The sequence below is a fragment of the Carcharhinus amblyrhynchos genome, chromosome 4 (genome assembly GCF_965287045.1).
Source record: "Carcharhinus amblyrhynchos chromosome 4, sCarAmb.v2.hapA, whole genome shotgun sequence".
Classification (NCBI taxonomy): Eukaryota; Metazoa; Chordata; class Chondrichthyes; order Carcharhiniformes; family Carcharhinidae; genus Carcharhinus; species Carcharhinus amblyrhynchos.
Genome location: NC_137327.1, coordinates 66,419,036 through 66,435,120, shown reverse-complemented (window position 1 = coordinate 66,435,120; position 16,085 = coordinate 66,419,036). Strand labels below are relative to the sequence as shown.

The 16,085-nt window shown below is 45.8% G+C and overlaps 1 protein-coding gene across 1 annotated transcript in view; it reads right to left on the bottom strand.

The window, feature by feature from the left end:
* LOC145342085 (coiled-coil domain-containing protein 102A-like) overlaps positions 1-14,075 on the bottom strand; it is a 200,961-nt gene extending 186,886 nt beyond the window's left edge. Inside the window, exon 1 of the mRNA XM_080187294.1 lies at positions 13,993-14,075. The gene's annotated coding sequence lies outside the window, so the exon portion shown is untranslated. The remainder of the gene's footprint in view (positions 1-13,992) is intronic.
* Between the last annotated feature and the right edge of the window lie 2,010 nt (positions 14,076-16,085).

The following is a 16,085-nucleotide window of genomic DNA, read 5'->3' as shown; positions in this document are numbered from 1 at the left end:
TTACTAAAATCTACGTAGGCAACATCCATCATTCTACCCTCGTCAATCACCTTTGTACTACCTCAAAAAAAAATCAAGTTAGTAAGACACGACCTGCTCTGCACAAAGCCATAGACTTTCCTTAATCAAGCCATGAAAAAGTACAAAGGATGAAAAAAATTACAGCACAGGAACAGACCCTTTGGCCCTCCAAGCCTGACCAATCATGCTGCCAAACTAAACTAAAACCCTCTATTCATTGGGGGACCATATCCCACTATTCCCATCCTATTCATGTATTAGTCAAGATGCCCCTTGAAAGTTACTAGTGCATTTGTTTCCACTACCCCCTCCGGCAGTGAGTTCCAGGCACCCACACCCTCTGTGTAAAAGATTTGTCTCTTACAACTCCTTTAAACCTTGTCCCTTAGCAGCTTAAGCCCATGCCCCCTAGTAATTGACTCTTACACCTGTGAAAAAGCTTCTGACTATCCACTCTGTTCATGCCCCTCATAATCTTGTAGACTTCTATCAGGTCATCCCTCAACCTCCGTCATTCCAGTGAGAACAAATCAAGTTTCTCCAACCTCTCCTCATAGCTAATGCCCTCCATACCAGGCAACATCCTGATAAATCTTTTCTGTATTCTCTCCACATCCTTCTGCTTTTCCAAATGTGCGTAAATCCTATCCATAAGGATCCTCTCCGATAGTTTCCCAATCACTGATGTGAGACTCAATCTGTAATTTCCTGGATAATTTCCTATTTCGTTTCTTCAACAGAGGAATAACATTAGGTACTCGCCAATCATCCGGGATCTTTCCTGTGGCTAGCAAGGATACAAATATATGTAAATATTTGTACATTGTATCCTAAGATATTTGCCAGAGCCCCAGTAACCTTCTTTCTTGCCTGTCTCAATAACCTGGGGCAGATCCCATTGGAACCTATCCACCTTTATGCTCTTCAAGAGACCCAACACCACTTCTTTCTTGATCTCAAAATACCCTAGCATATTAGCATGCCCCACACTGATCTTACTATCCTCTGCATCCTTCTCCTTGGTGAATACTGACACGAAGTTATAATTTAGGGTCTCGTCCACATCCTCTGCCTCCAAGCACAACTTCCTTCCTTTATCCTTGAGTGGTCCTACCCAATCATCTCCACTTCTGTCGAAAAAATATTCAAAGGCTCTACTTCCACCACCTTTTCTGGCTTGCTCCAAAACAGAAAGAAGAAACTACCCTGAAAATATTCAATGTAGCGCTGATTGAGGCTACCTTTGCCCATCTGACTTTTCCAGTCTATACTATAAGGAATTTGCCGAGAGTAACAGTAACGAGAATTTAAATAGGTTTGAAAGGTACAAACCTACCTAGCAACAGTAACAAAGATTTTAAAAGGCCAGAGACAGAAATGTGCCTAGCATCAGTAACAGCCAGCATTTCCAGGGACAAGCAAGCCTGCATGCCTCCAGTGATCAGTGTCTTCCAAAGACATGAGAACATCTAAAGATGATCAGTTGTGATTTGATCTAGTAGTAAAAGCAGATTACTAAAATGACTGCTATAGAAATGTTAAGTTCCATAAGCAGAAAAATTTACATAAAAGACTGGGTAATTCAGGGCTTTAGAAATGCTAAGTTGCACAAAAAGAAATAATTTTGAGATATGTAGACTGTTGACTCTGAAACTTGGAACAGTATAACTGTACCCCCTTCAGAGCCAAACAGGTCAGTTCACATCTCACAGCCAGAAGCCAGTACACAAATCACAGCCAGGGAGCTAGGGCCCATTTTACATTTTAGTATATAAATTTAAATTTTAGTATTACATTTTTAATATTTTAGTATTGAATAAACTAATGGAATTGAAGGCAGGTAAGCCTCCAGGACCTAACTTAAAAAAAAGCCTGCACCCTAGGGTATTAAAGGAGGTGGCAGCAGAGATAGTAGATGCATTGGTTGTGATATTTCAAATTTCCTTGGATTCTGGTAAGGCCCCAGTTGGATTGGAGACATGCGAATGTGGCATCCCTAATCAGAAAGGGAGAGCGTCAAAAAGTAGGAAACTATAGGCCGATTAGCTTGACCTCTGTGGTGGGGAAGTTGCTGGAATCAATCATTAAGGAGGAAATGAATGAGTTCAATCCACCATTGTCAGCATGCTTGCGTTCTTTGAGGACATAACCAGCAAGGTCGAGTGGGGAACTTGTGGATTGGTACATCTAAACTTCCAGAAGGCATTTGAAAAGGTGCCATATAAAAGACTGATCCAGAAGATGGAATCGCAAGGAATTGGGGGTAGAGTACTAGATTGGATTGAGGATTAGCTGGCTGACGAAACGACAGTGACCACGACACCACACAACCCTGTCACAGCAACCTCTGCAAGACATGCCGGATCATCGGCACGGATGCAACCATCTCACGTGAGAATGCCATCCACCAGGTGCATGACACATACTCTTGCAACTCAGCCAATGTTGTCTACCTGATAAGCAACAGGGAGGCATGGTACATTGGGGAGACCATGCAGATGCTACGACAGCGGATGAATGAACACCACTCAACAATCACCAGGCAAAAGTGTTCTTTTCCTATTGGGGAACACTTCAGCAGTCACAGACATTCAGCCTCTGATCTTTGGGTAAGCATTCTCCAAGGCGGCCTTTACGAAACACGACAGCGCAGAGTTGCTGAGCCGAGAAGAGACTGACAGCCAAGTTCCGCACACTTGAGGATAGCCTCAACCGGGATCTTGGGTTCATGTCACACGATCTGTAACCCCCATGACTTGCCTGGGCTCATTAACTGTCCTGTTTGGAGACAATACACATCTCTTTAACCTGCGCTTAACCTTCTCTTCACTCACATTGTCTGTACCTTTGAGATTTGATTACCTGTAAAGACTCGCATTCCAACCATTATTTTGTAAATTGAGTTTGGGTCTTTATATGCCCTGTTTGTGAATAGAACTCCCACTCACCTGATGAAGGAACAAGCGCTTCGAAAGCTAGTGGCTTTTGCTACCAAATAAATCTGTTGGACTTTAACCTGGTGTTGTGAGACTTCTTACGATGTTTACCCCAGTCCAACGCCGGCATCTCGACATCATGACTACCATTGACACCGCAAACTGCTCGTTCCAAGTGGAGGGGATCTCCAAGAAGATAGCTCATATTGACACAGACATCAAATCCCTACAAACTTGGAAGAAAGCAGACAAGATACTGAAAGGACTACAAGAGCAGGAACCCACTCAGGTCAACCTATAACATAGACTATGCTAAGAGACTTCGCTGTCGCACCTCTCTCACACTCCTCAACCACCTCATACACCTACTCTAAAGCAAACAACGCATCCTGGAAATCAAGATAGTGTCCATATTCTCAACTTGCGCTCAGGATGCAGACCAGTTGCGAAACTCTCCAAGTAGATGCGACAACGGAACTACACGCACACCAAGAACAGGAAACCTGAGAAACTCGGCATCACCACCAGCAGCAACCAAGCCTCCCCTGGTACCACTGTAGAAAACAGTACCACCGCAGAGAAGTCCATTGTCAACTTGTGACACTACACACTTCAACCAGATGAAATCGAAGTTCTCAGCCGAGGGCTTAATTTCTGCTCCACCATCAAAATAGACCATATCAGTCTCGCAGCAGACAGAGAGGAATTCATCAGGCGAATGAGGCTGCGGGAGTTATTCTACAAACCCCAAGAGGCCAAGAACGAACACAATGAGACAGCCAATGAACTGGAACAGCCAACAGATCCACAGTGCAGCAACCTAAGAGTAAAGAGTTGAATTGGACTCGTCCGTAAGGCCGGTGCCCTCAACTTGACATGTATGCCCAAGCCATCAGGAGGTTCGTCAACAACAGATTCATCAACTGCACTCACAAGGTAGCCCCGAACATCACCCAATCACAACCAACGCCATCCGCGCTCTCAAGACCAACCACAACATTGTCATCAAACCAGCAGACAAAGGAGGGCTATCATCATACTGAACAGGATGGATTACTGCCAAGAAGTGTACCGACAACTGAACAAGGAGGAACACTATAGACAGTTACCCACAGATCCGACCAAACAACACACCCATCAACTCAACAGACTGATCAAGACCTTTGATCTGGACCTTCAGAGCACCCTCTGTGCACTCATCCCATGTACTCCCCACGTTGGAGATCTCTACTGCCTCCCGAGGATACACAAGGCAAACACACTTGGCCATCACATCATATCAGGCAATGGGACCCTATGCGAGAACCTCTCCGGCTACGTTGAGGGCATCCTGAAACCCACTGTACAAAGAACCCCCAGCTTTTGTCGCAACACTACGGACTTCCTATAGAAATTCAGCACACATGGAGCAGTTGAACCAGGAGCACTCCTCATCACAATGGATGTCTCGGCACTCTACACCAGCATCCTCCACGACGATGGCATTGCTTCAACTGCCTCAGTACTCAACGCTGACAACTGCCAGTTTGCAGATGCAATTTTACAACTCATCCGCTTCATCCTGGACCACAATGTCTTCAGCTTTAACAACCAATTCTTCAATCAGACACACGGAACAGCCGGGGGATCAAATTCACACCTCAATATGCCAACATCTTCTTGCACAGGTTCAAACAAGACTTCTGCACCACACAGGACCTTCAACCGATGCTATACACTTGATACATCAATAACATTTTTTGGACTCATAATGAACAATCATTGAAATAACTATACAATGACATTAACAAGTTCCATCCCACCATCAGACTCACCATGGACTACTCTCCGAAATCGGCTGTATTCTTGGACACATGCATCTCCATCAAGGATGGTCACCTCAGCACTTCAATGTACCACAAGCCCATGGATAACCTCATGATGCTCCACTTCTCTAGCTTCCACTCTAAACGTGTTAAAAAAGCCATCCCCCACAGACAAGTCCTCCGTATACACAGGATCTGCTCAGATGAGGAGGATCGCAACAGACATCTCCAGACGCTGTAAAATGTTCTCATAAGAACAAGATATGGCGCTCGACTCATAGATCGACAATTCCAATGCACCACAGCGAAAAACCACATCGACGTCCTCAGAAGACAAACATGGGACACGGCGGACAGAGTACCCTTCATCGTCCAGTACTTCCCCAGAGCAGAGAAGCTATGACATCTTCTCCGGAGCCTTCAACACGTTATTGATGAAGATGAACATCTCGCCAATGCCACCTCCACACCCCCACTTCTTGCCTTCAAACAACCGCTCAACCTCAAACACACTATTGTCCACAGCAAACTACCCAGCCTTCAGAACAGTGACCGTGACACCACACAACCCTGCCACAGCAACCTCTGTAAGACGTGCCAGATCATCAGCACAGATGCCATCATCTCACATGAGAACAACATTCACGGTACACACTCTTGCAACTCGCCAGCATTGTCTATGAGGAGAGGAGAGGAGAGGCTGAATAAGCTAGGCTTGTACTCGTTAGAGTTTAGAAGAATGAGGGGAGATCTCATTGAGACATATAAGATGATGAATGGGATGGATAGGATAGAGGTGGAGAGGCTCTTCCCCCTCAGAAAGGACAGTAGGACTAGAGGGCACAGCCCCAAGATAAAGGGGGGGCGGTTTAGAACGGAGTTGAGGAGGAACTTCTTCACTCAAAGGGGGGTGAATCTCTGGAATTCTCTGCCCGTTGAAGTGGTGGAGGCTGCCTCGCTAGATTTGATAATCTATTATCAAATAAATCGGTTGGACTAAAACCTGGTGTTGTCAGACTTTTTACTGTGTTTACGCCAGTCCAACGCCGGCATACCCACATCATACCTGATACGCTGCAGGAAAGAATGTCCCGAGGCATGGTACATTGGGGAGACCATGCAGACGCTACGGCAGCGGATGAATGAACATCACTCAACAATTACCAGGCAAGAGTGTTCTCTTCCTGTTGGGGAACACTTCAGTGGTCATGGGCATTCGGCCTCTGACCTTCAGGTAAGCGTTCTCCAAGGCGGCCTTCTTGACACACGACAGTGCAGGTCGCTGAGCAGACTGATAGTCAAGTTCCGCACCCAAGAGGACGACCTCAACCGGGATCTTGGGCTCATGTCACACTATCTGTAACCCCCATAACTTGCCTGGGCTTGCAAAATCTCACTAACTCTCCTGGCTGGAGACAATACACATCTCTTCAACATGTGCTTAACACTCTCATAAGAACATAAGAAATAGGAGCAGGAGTAGGCCATCTAGCCCTTCAAGCCTGCCCCGCCATTCAATAAGATCATGGCTGATCTGAAGTGGATCAGTTCCACTTTCCTGCTTTCTCCCCACAACCCTTAATCCCCTTGCCTACCAAAAACCTATCTACCTGCGTCTTAAATATATTTAGTGAGGTAGCCTCCACCACTTCAACGGGCAGAGAATTCCAGAGATTCACCACCCTTTGAGTGAAGAAGTTCCTCCTCAACTCTGTTCTAAACCACCCCCCCTTATCTTGAGGCTGTGCCCTCTAGTCCTGCTGTCCTTTCTGAGCGGGAAGAACCTCCCCACCTCTACCCTATCCATCCCTTTCATCATCTTATACGTCTCAATAAGATCCCCCCTCATCCTTCTAAACTCTAACGAGTACAAGCCCAGTCTATTCAGCCTCTCTTCATAGCTCAACCCCCTCAACTCTGGTATCAGCCTAGTGAACCTCCTCTGCACTCCCTCCAAGGCCAAAATATCCTTGCGCAAGTGCGGCGACCAAAACTGCACACGGTACTCCAGCTGCGGCTTCACCAGTGCCCTGTACAGCTGCCGCAAGACCTCCCTACTTTTATATTCAATCCCCCTCACTATGAAGGCCAGCATCCCATTTGCCTTCCCGACCACCTGCTGCACCTGTAGGCTGGGTTTTTGCAACTCATGCACAAGGACCCCCAGGTCCCTCTGCACCGTAGCATGCTGCAGCTTTTTGCCCTGTAAGTAGTAGTCCTTCCTACTATTATTCCTGCCAAAGTGGATAACTTCACACTTGCCAACATTCGCATTCCAACCACTATTTTGTAAGTTGAGTTTGTGTCTTTATATACCCTATTTGCGAATAGAACTCCGAAAGCTAGTGGCTTTTGCTACCAAATAAACCTGTTGGACTTTAACCTGGTGTTGTGATACTTCTTACTGTGTTTATCCCAGTCCAAAGCCAGCATCTCCACATTTTGACAGAAGGAAAGCAGAGGGTCAGGATATATGGGTCCGGATCCTTCTCTGGCTGGCAAAATGTAACTAGTGGGGTGTTGCAGGGGTCAGTCCTTGGATCTCAACTATTTACAATGTATATAAATGATCTGCAAGCAGGGACACAATGTAACTTTGTGGGAAAGCAAGCAGTGAAGAGGATATGTATATTTCACAGACAGATATAAATAGGCTAGCAGATGGAGTTGTGGATAAGTGTGAGATTATACATTTTGGCAGAAAAAATAGAAAGGCAAATTATTACCTAAATGGAAAGCAGATTGAAAATACATCTGAGCAGATGGATCTGGATGTCTATGTTCATGAATCACAGCAAATTAGTATGCAAGTGCATAGTATCCATGTGCATAGATCCCTGAAAGTTGACACCCAGGTTGATAGGGATGTTAAGAAGGTGTATGGTGTGTTAGCTTTTATTAGTAGAGGGATTGAGTTTTGGAGCCATGAGATCATGTTGCAACCGTACAAAACTCAGGTGCGGACGCACTTGGAGGATCGCGTACAGTTCCGGTTGCCGCATTATAGGAAGGATGTGGATGCATTGGAAACGGTGCAGAGGGGATTTACCAGGATGTTGCCTGGTATGGTGGGAAGGTGTTATGAGGAAAGACTAAGGGACTTGAGGTTGTTTTTGTTGGAGAGAAGAAGGTTAAGAGGTGACTTAATTGAGGCATACAAGATGATCAGAGGATTAGATAGGGTAGACAGTGAGAGCCTTTTTCCTCGGATGATGATGGTTAACACGAAGGGACATAGCTTTAAATTGAGGGGTGATAAATATAGGACAGATGCCAGAAGTGGGTTCTTTACTCAGGGCATGGAATGCCCTGCCTGCGGCAGTTGTGGACTCACCAACTTTAAGGGCATTCAAATGGTCATTGGATAGACATATGGATAATATTGGAATAGTTTAGGTTAGAGGGTCATTGGATTGGTTCCACTGGTCGGCACAACATTGAGGGCCAAAGGGCCTATACTGCGCTGTAATGTTTTATGTTCTATGTAATAAAAAGGGCAAATGGATGTTGACATTTATTGCAAAGGGACTGGAATATAAGGGTAGAGAAGTGTTATAGAGTCATAGAGGCTTACAGCATGAAAACAGGCCCTTCGGCCCAACTTAACCATGCCGCCCTGATTTTTTAAACCTCTAAGCTAATCCCAGTTGCATTTGGCCCATACTCTTCTACACCCATCTTACCCATGTAACTGTCTAAATGCTTCTTAAAAGACAAGATTGCACCCGCTTCTACAATGACCTTTGGCAGATTGTTCCAGACACTCACCACCCTCTGTGTAAAAGAATTGCCCCTCTGGACACTTTCATATCTCTTCCCTCTCACCTTAAACCTAGGCCCTCTAGTTTTAGATTTCCCTATCTTTGGGAAAAGATATTGACTTTCTAGCTGATGTGCCACTCATTATTTTATGGATCTCTATAAGATCACCCCTCAGCCTCATGCTCCAGAGGTAAAAGTCCCATGTTATCTAGCCTCTCCTGATAACTCAAACCATCAAGTCTTGGTAGCATCCTAGTAAACCTTTTCTGCACTCTTTCTAGTTTGATAATATCCTTTCTATAATAGGGTGACCAGAACTGTACACAGTATTCCAAGTATGGCCTTACCAATGTCTTGTACAACTTGAACAAGTCATCGCAACTCCTGTATTCAATGTTCAGACCAATGAAACCAAGCATGCCTTCTTCACCACTCTGCCCACCCGTGACTCCACTTTCAAGGAGCTATGAACATGAACCCCTAAATGGCTCTGTTCTGTAACTCTCCCTAATGCCCTACCATTAACTGAATAAGCCCTGCCCTCGTTCTATCTACCAAAATGCATCACCTCACATTAATCTAAATTAAACTCCATCTGCCATTTGTCAGATTGTTGTAATTGTACAAGTGTTGGTGAGACCACATCTGGAGTCTTGTGTCCAGCTTTCGTCTCCTTATTTGAGGAAGGATGTGTTGGCATTGTAGGTAGTTCAAAGGAATTCACCAGATTGATTCCAGGAATGAAAAAGTTGACGTATGAGAGATCAAACAGTTTGGGCTTGTATTCACTGGAGTTTGGAAGGATGAAAGGGGATTTGATCAAGGTATATAAAATTTTAAAAGAGTTGGTAAAGTAAATGAAGACCAAATGTTTCCTCAGGGTCCTTGTGCATGAGTCGCAAAAACCCAGCCTGCGGGTGCAGCAGGTGGTCAGGAAGGCTAATGGGATGCTTGCCTTCATAGCGAAGGGGATTGAATATAAAAGTAGGGAGGTCTTGCTGCAGCTGTATAGGGCATTGGTGAGGCCGCAGCTAGAGTACTATGTGCAGTTTTGGTCGCCGTACTTACGCAAGGATATTTTGGCCTTGGAGGGAGTGCAGAGGAGGTTTACTAGGCTGATGCCGGAGTTCAGGGGGTTGAGCTATGAGGAGAGGCTGAATAAACTAGGCTTGTACTCGTTAGAGTTTAGAAGAATGAGGGGAGATCTCATCGAGACGTATAAGATGATGAATGGGATGGATAGGATAGAGGTGGAGAGGCTCTTCCTGCTCAGAAAGGACAGTAGGACTAGGGGGCACAGCCTCAAGATAAAGGGGGGGCGGTTCAGAACGGAGTTGAGGAGGAACTTCTTCACCCAAAGGGTGGTGAATCTCTGGAATTCTCTGCCCGTTGAAGTGGTGGAGGCTGCCTCGCTAAATATTTTTAAGACACGGGTTGATGGGTTTTTGATAAGCGAGGGGATTAAGGGTTATGGGGAGAGGGCGGGAATGTGGAACTGAGACATGACAGATCAGCCATGATCTTATTGAATGGCAGGGCAGGCTTGAAGGGCTGGATGGCCTACTCCTGCTCCTATTTCTTATGTTCCTCAAATGGGGCAATCTAAAACAAGAGGTCACAGGTATGGGTTGCGAGGTAGCAGACCTAAAACTGAGATGAGGAGGAACTACTTCTTGCAGAGGGTGGTGAATTTGTGGAACTCATTGCCCCATAGCGCAGTGTAGTCTGAATCTTTGAATGGTTTCAAGAAGTAGATATACTACAAATTAAAAAAGAGATAAGGGAATGTAGGGAACAGGTGAGGAGGTAGATGTGAAACCAGAAAGAGATCAACAATGAAAGGCAGAGCAGGCTCGAAGGGCTGAACATTTCTATGTTTCTATACTGTGTCTACAAGTGTAGGTCAGAGGCTAGGAATCCTGTGGTGAGTAACTCGCCTTCCGACTCCCAAAACTTTCCACCATCTATGCACAACTCATGAGTGTGATAGAATACTCTCCACATGCCTGAATGAGTGCAGTTCCAAAAACACTCAAGAAGCTTCACACCATTCAGGACAAAGCAACCCATTTGATTGCTACCCCTTCCACAAACATTCACTCCCACCAAGGCTGATGAATAGTGGCAGCAGTGTGTACAATCTAAAAGATGCATTGCAGGAACTCACCAAGATTCCTTCAGCAGCATCTTCCAAATCCATGACTACTACCATTTATACCAGATACATCAACAACATTTTCTTGTTTTGGACTCACGGAGAAGAATCACTGAAAAGACTACATGATGACATCACCAAGTTCCATCCCACCATCAGGCTTACTATGGACTACTTTCCAGAATCGGTTGCATTCTTGGACACACATACCTCCATCAAGGATGGGTACCTCAGTACTTCACTCTACCGCAAGCCCACAGATAACCTCACAATGCTCCACTTCTCCAGTTTCCACCCTAAACACGTTAAAGAAGCCATCCCCTACAGACAAGACTTCATTGACACAGGATCTGCTCAGAACTCAAAAAAACACTTAAAGACACTGAAAGACATCCTCCTAAGAACAGGATATGGTCCTCGACCTCTGGACCTAAACTCTGCCATGAGGGCAAAGTTCCTCTCAGAATTTACCCTGTCAAGCCCCTTAAGAATCTTATATATTTCAATGATATCACTTCTCATTCTAAATTCCAATGAGTAGAGTGTCAATCTGTTAAAGCTTTCCTCATAAGAAATCCATCAAAACCAGGGATCATCTGTGTGAACCTTGTCTAAACTGCCTCCAATGAAATAATATATTTCCTAAAATAAAGGGACCAAACTACTCTTAGTATTCCAGATGTGGTCTCACCCAGTATCTGCACAGTTGCAGCAAGACTTCCCTACCTACACTTTGACCCCCTTGAAATAAGGGCCAAGATTTATTCACCTTCCTGATTACCTGCTGCATCTGTGTGCTAGCTTTGTGTTTTCTGCACAAGTACTGCCAAGTCCCTTTGTGTTCCAGCTTTCTGCAGTTTTTCTATATTTAAATAATACTATTCTTTATTTCTCCCTTGCAAAATGATCAACTTCGCATTTTCCCACATTTGACTCCATTTGCCAAGTTTTTGCCCACTTATTTAACCTATCAATATCTCTTTGTAAACCATTTGTATCTCATTCGCAACCTTTTTTTTGTCTTTCCACCTTTTTTTTGCCATCTGCAAATTTGGCTACAGCACATTTGCTTCTTCCTTCCCAAGTTATTAACAGATGTTGTAAACAGTTGCAGCTCCAGGGACCTGGGTTAGATTTCTGGCTTCTCCTAATGTCTGCGTGGGTTTCCTCCGGGTGCTCTGGTTTCCTCCCACAGTCCAAAGATGTGCGGGTTATGTTGATTGGCCACGATAAAATTGCCTCTTAGTGTCCTGAGATGCGTAGTTTAGAGGGATTAGCAGGTAAATGGGTACAGACACAGGGGTAGGGCCTGCGTGGGATTGTGGTCAGTGCAGACTCGATGGGCCAGATGGCCTCTTTCTGCACTGTACAGTTTCTATGATTAGATCCCCACTGGTTACAGGCCACCAACCTGAAAAAGAAACCCTCACCCCCACTTGCAGTTTCCCTGCCTGTTAGCCAATTCTCTACCCATGTCAATATACTACCTTCAAATCCAAGGGCTCTTATCTTATGACCATTTGTGAGGTACTTTATCAAACGTCATCTGGGTGTCCAAATAAAATACGTCTACTGGCTCCTCTCTATCCACTCTGGTGAAGACTTTTTTGAAGAACATTAATAAATCAATCAGCCACAGTTCCCTTTCATGAAGCTGTGCTAATTCTTATTGATTAGTTTATGATTTTTCAAATGTGTTGTTATTACTTCCTTAATTATTGATTCCAACATTTTCCAACAATAAATGTTAGACTCATCGGCCTGTAGTTGTCTGTTTTTTGCCTCATGCCTTTTTTGAACAGTCACATTGGTAGCTTTCCAGTCATCTGGTGTTCTCCGGAATTCAAGGATTTTTGGAAAATCACAACCATTCCCTGGTCTCCCCGTGAGACGTTAACTCATACCACCCCCACCACCCTATTCCCCCCTCCCCCCCCCAGTGAGATATTAACTCACCAACTCCCCCATGAGGTGTTAACTCACCTCCCCCCTCCCCCCGTGAGGTGTTAACTCACCTCCCCCCTCCCCCCCGTGAGGTGTTAACTCACCTCCCCCCTCCCCCCCGTGAGGTGTTAACTCACCTCCCCCCCCGTGAGGTGTTAACTCACCTCCCCCCCCGTGAGGTGTTAACTCACCTCCCCCCTCCCCGTGAGGTGTTAACTCACCTCCCCCCCCCCCGTGAGATGTTAACTCACCTCCCCCCCCCCCGTGAGATGTTAACTCACCTCCCCCCCCCCCCGTGAGATGTTAACTCACCTTCCCCCCCCCCGTGAGATGTTAACTCACCTTCCCCCCCCCGTGAGATGTTAACTCACCTTCCCCCCCCGTGAGATGTTAACTCACCTCCCCCCTCGTGAGATGTTAACTCATCCCCCTCCCCGCCTAGATGTTAACTCACCGCCCCCCCTCCCGGTTAGATGTTAACTCACCCCATCCCCCCGGTTAGATGTCAACTCACCTCACTCCCTCCTGGTGAGATGTTAACTCACCCTACGGTACTTCTCCCTGTGAGATAGTAACTCATGCCTTATTGCCTCTCCCTGTGGGATAGTAACTCACTCCCTGGTGCCTCTTGCTGTGAGATATTGACACACTCCCTGGTGTGTATCAATATGGGATATTAACTCACTCCCTGGTGCTGTTTTAAGAACATAAGAAATAGGAGCAGGAGTAGGCCATCTAACCCTTCAAGCCTGCCCCGCCATTCAATAAGATCATGGCTGATCGGTCGTGGCTCAGTTCCACATTCCCGCCCTCTCCCCATAACCCTTAATCCCCTCTCTTATGAAAAACCCATCAACCCGCGTCTTAAAAATATTTAGTGAGGCAGCCTCCACCACTTCAACGGGCAGAGAATTCCCGAGATGTATCAGATATTACCGTAGTCCCTGATCTATCTGTGAGATATTAACAGTCTCCTGTGGGATAATAACTCACTAACTGCTCTCTCTCATATATCAACGCACTCCCTGCTCATAGAATCATTGATTCTCTCTGAAATAGGGGTGGCATGGTGGTTAACACTGCTGCCTCACAGATCCAGGAACCTGGATTCAATTCCCAGGTTAGGTGACTGTCTGTGTGGGTCTCTTCCCACAGTCCAAAGATGTGCAAGTCAGGTGGATCCGCTAATGCTAAATTGTCTCTTCCTGTCAGGGGATTAATGCCTAGGGTTACTGGAACAGGGCCTGGGTGGGATTGTGGTCGGCGCAGACTCTATGGGCTGAATGGCCTCCTTCTGCATGTAGGGATTCTATATTAACTCACTTTCTTCTCTCTCCGCGATATTAACTCATGATTTTAAATATTTTACCGGCTTTTTTTGCATCCGTTTCGTGCCAATGTCCCGCTTCCGTCTTCGAGCAAGTTCAGGCCCAAGCCTACTGACCTCGGAGCTCCGCCCCCTGACGCAGAGTTCCGCCCCGACCCCGGAGCTCCGCCCCCTGACGCAGAGTTCCGCCCCCTGACGCAGAGTTCCGCCCCGACCCCGGAGCTCCGCCCCTCCCGACCTCGGAGCTCCGCCCCCTGACGCAGCATTCCGTCCCCTGACCACCGCCCTTTGAATGCGACACTCCGCCCTGAATCTCGAATGTGCTCTCCTCTCTGAAGAGCCTTGTCCTAACGCTAACTTGTTTCTGGCCTCGTCACGCTCGCAAAAGGTTAAATCTCACGGGATCCGGGGTGCAGTAGCTAAATGGATACAAAATTGGCTTGATGACAGAATTAGAAGTCTCACAACACCAAGTTAAAGTCCAACAGGTTTATTTGGTACCAATATCTGCTAGTTTTCAGTGCGATGCTCCACTTCCCTGGAGCAGAGAAGCTATGACATCTTCTCTGGAGCCTTCAGCATGTCATTGATGAAGATGAGCACCTTGCCAAGGCCATCCCCACACACCCACTTTTTTCCTTCATAGAACTGTACAACCTCAAACAAACCAGTGTCTGAAGCAAACTACCCAGGCTTCAGGAGAACAGTGACCACGACACCACATAACCCTGCCACAGAAACCTCTGTAAGATGTGCCAGATCATCGACAGGGATGCTATCATCTCATGTGAGAACATCCACCAGGTATACAGTACATACTCTTGCAACTCAGCCAACATTGTCTATCTGATATGCTGCAGGAAAGGATGTCCCGAGGCTTGGTACATTGGGGAGATCATGCAGACGCTACGACAACTGATAAATGAACATCGATCGACAATCACCAGGCAAGAGTGTTCTCTTTCTGTTGGGGAACACTTCAGTGGTCATGGGCAATCAGTCTCTGATCTTCGGGTAAGCGTTCTCCAAGGAGGACTTCACGACACATGACAATGCAAAGTCGCTAAGCAGAGACTGATAGCCAAGTTCTGCACACATGAGAACGGCCTCAACCGGGATCTTGGGTTCATGTCACATTATCTGTAACTCCCACGACTTACCTGAGTTTGCAAAGCCTCACTAACTGTCGTGTCTGGAGACAGTACACATCTCTTTAACCTGTGCTTAATGCTCTCTCCATTCACATTATCTGTTCCTTTAAGATTTGGTTACCTATAAAGATTCACATTCCAAACATTATTTTGTAAATTGAGTTTGTGTCTTTATATGTTTGTGAACAGAACTCCCACTTACCTGACGAAGGAGCAGCGCTCTGAAAGCTAGTGGATTTTGCTACCACATAAACCTGTTGGACTTTAACCTGGTGTTGTGAGACTTCTTACTGTGTTTATCTGAGTCCAACACCAGTATCTCCACATCTTGATGACAGAAGCCAGAGGATGGTCATAGAGTGTTGTTTTTTAAACTGGAGGCCTGTGACCAGCGATATGCCTCGGATCAGTGCTGGGTCCACTGTTATTTGTCAATTAGATTAATAATTTGGATGAGAATATAGGAGGCATGGTTAGTAAGTTTGCAGATGACACCAAGATTAGTGGCATAGTGGACAGTGAAGAAAGTTATCTCCAATTGCCACGAGACCTTGATCAGTTGGGCTAGTGGGCTGACAAATGGCAGATGGAGTTTAATTTAGATCAATGCATGATGATGCATTTTAGTAGATTGAACCAGGGCAGGACTTATTTGGTTAATGGTAGGGCGTTGGGGAGAGCTACAGAATAAAGAAATCTAAGGGTACATGTTAATAGCTCCTTGAAGGTGGAGTCACACGTGGACAGGGCGGGGGGGTGGGGTGGTGTGAAGAAGGCATTCAGCATGTTTGGTTTCATTGGTCAAAACATTGAAAACAGGAGTTGGAACATCTTGTTGAAGTTGTACAAGACATTGGTAAGGCCATACTTAGAACACTGCGTTCAGTTCTGGTCACCCTATTATAGAAAGGATATTATTAAACTAGACAGAGTGCAGAAGAGATTTACTCGGATGCTACCGGGACTCAATGCTTTGAGTTATAA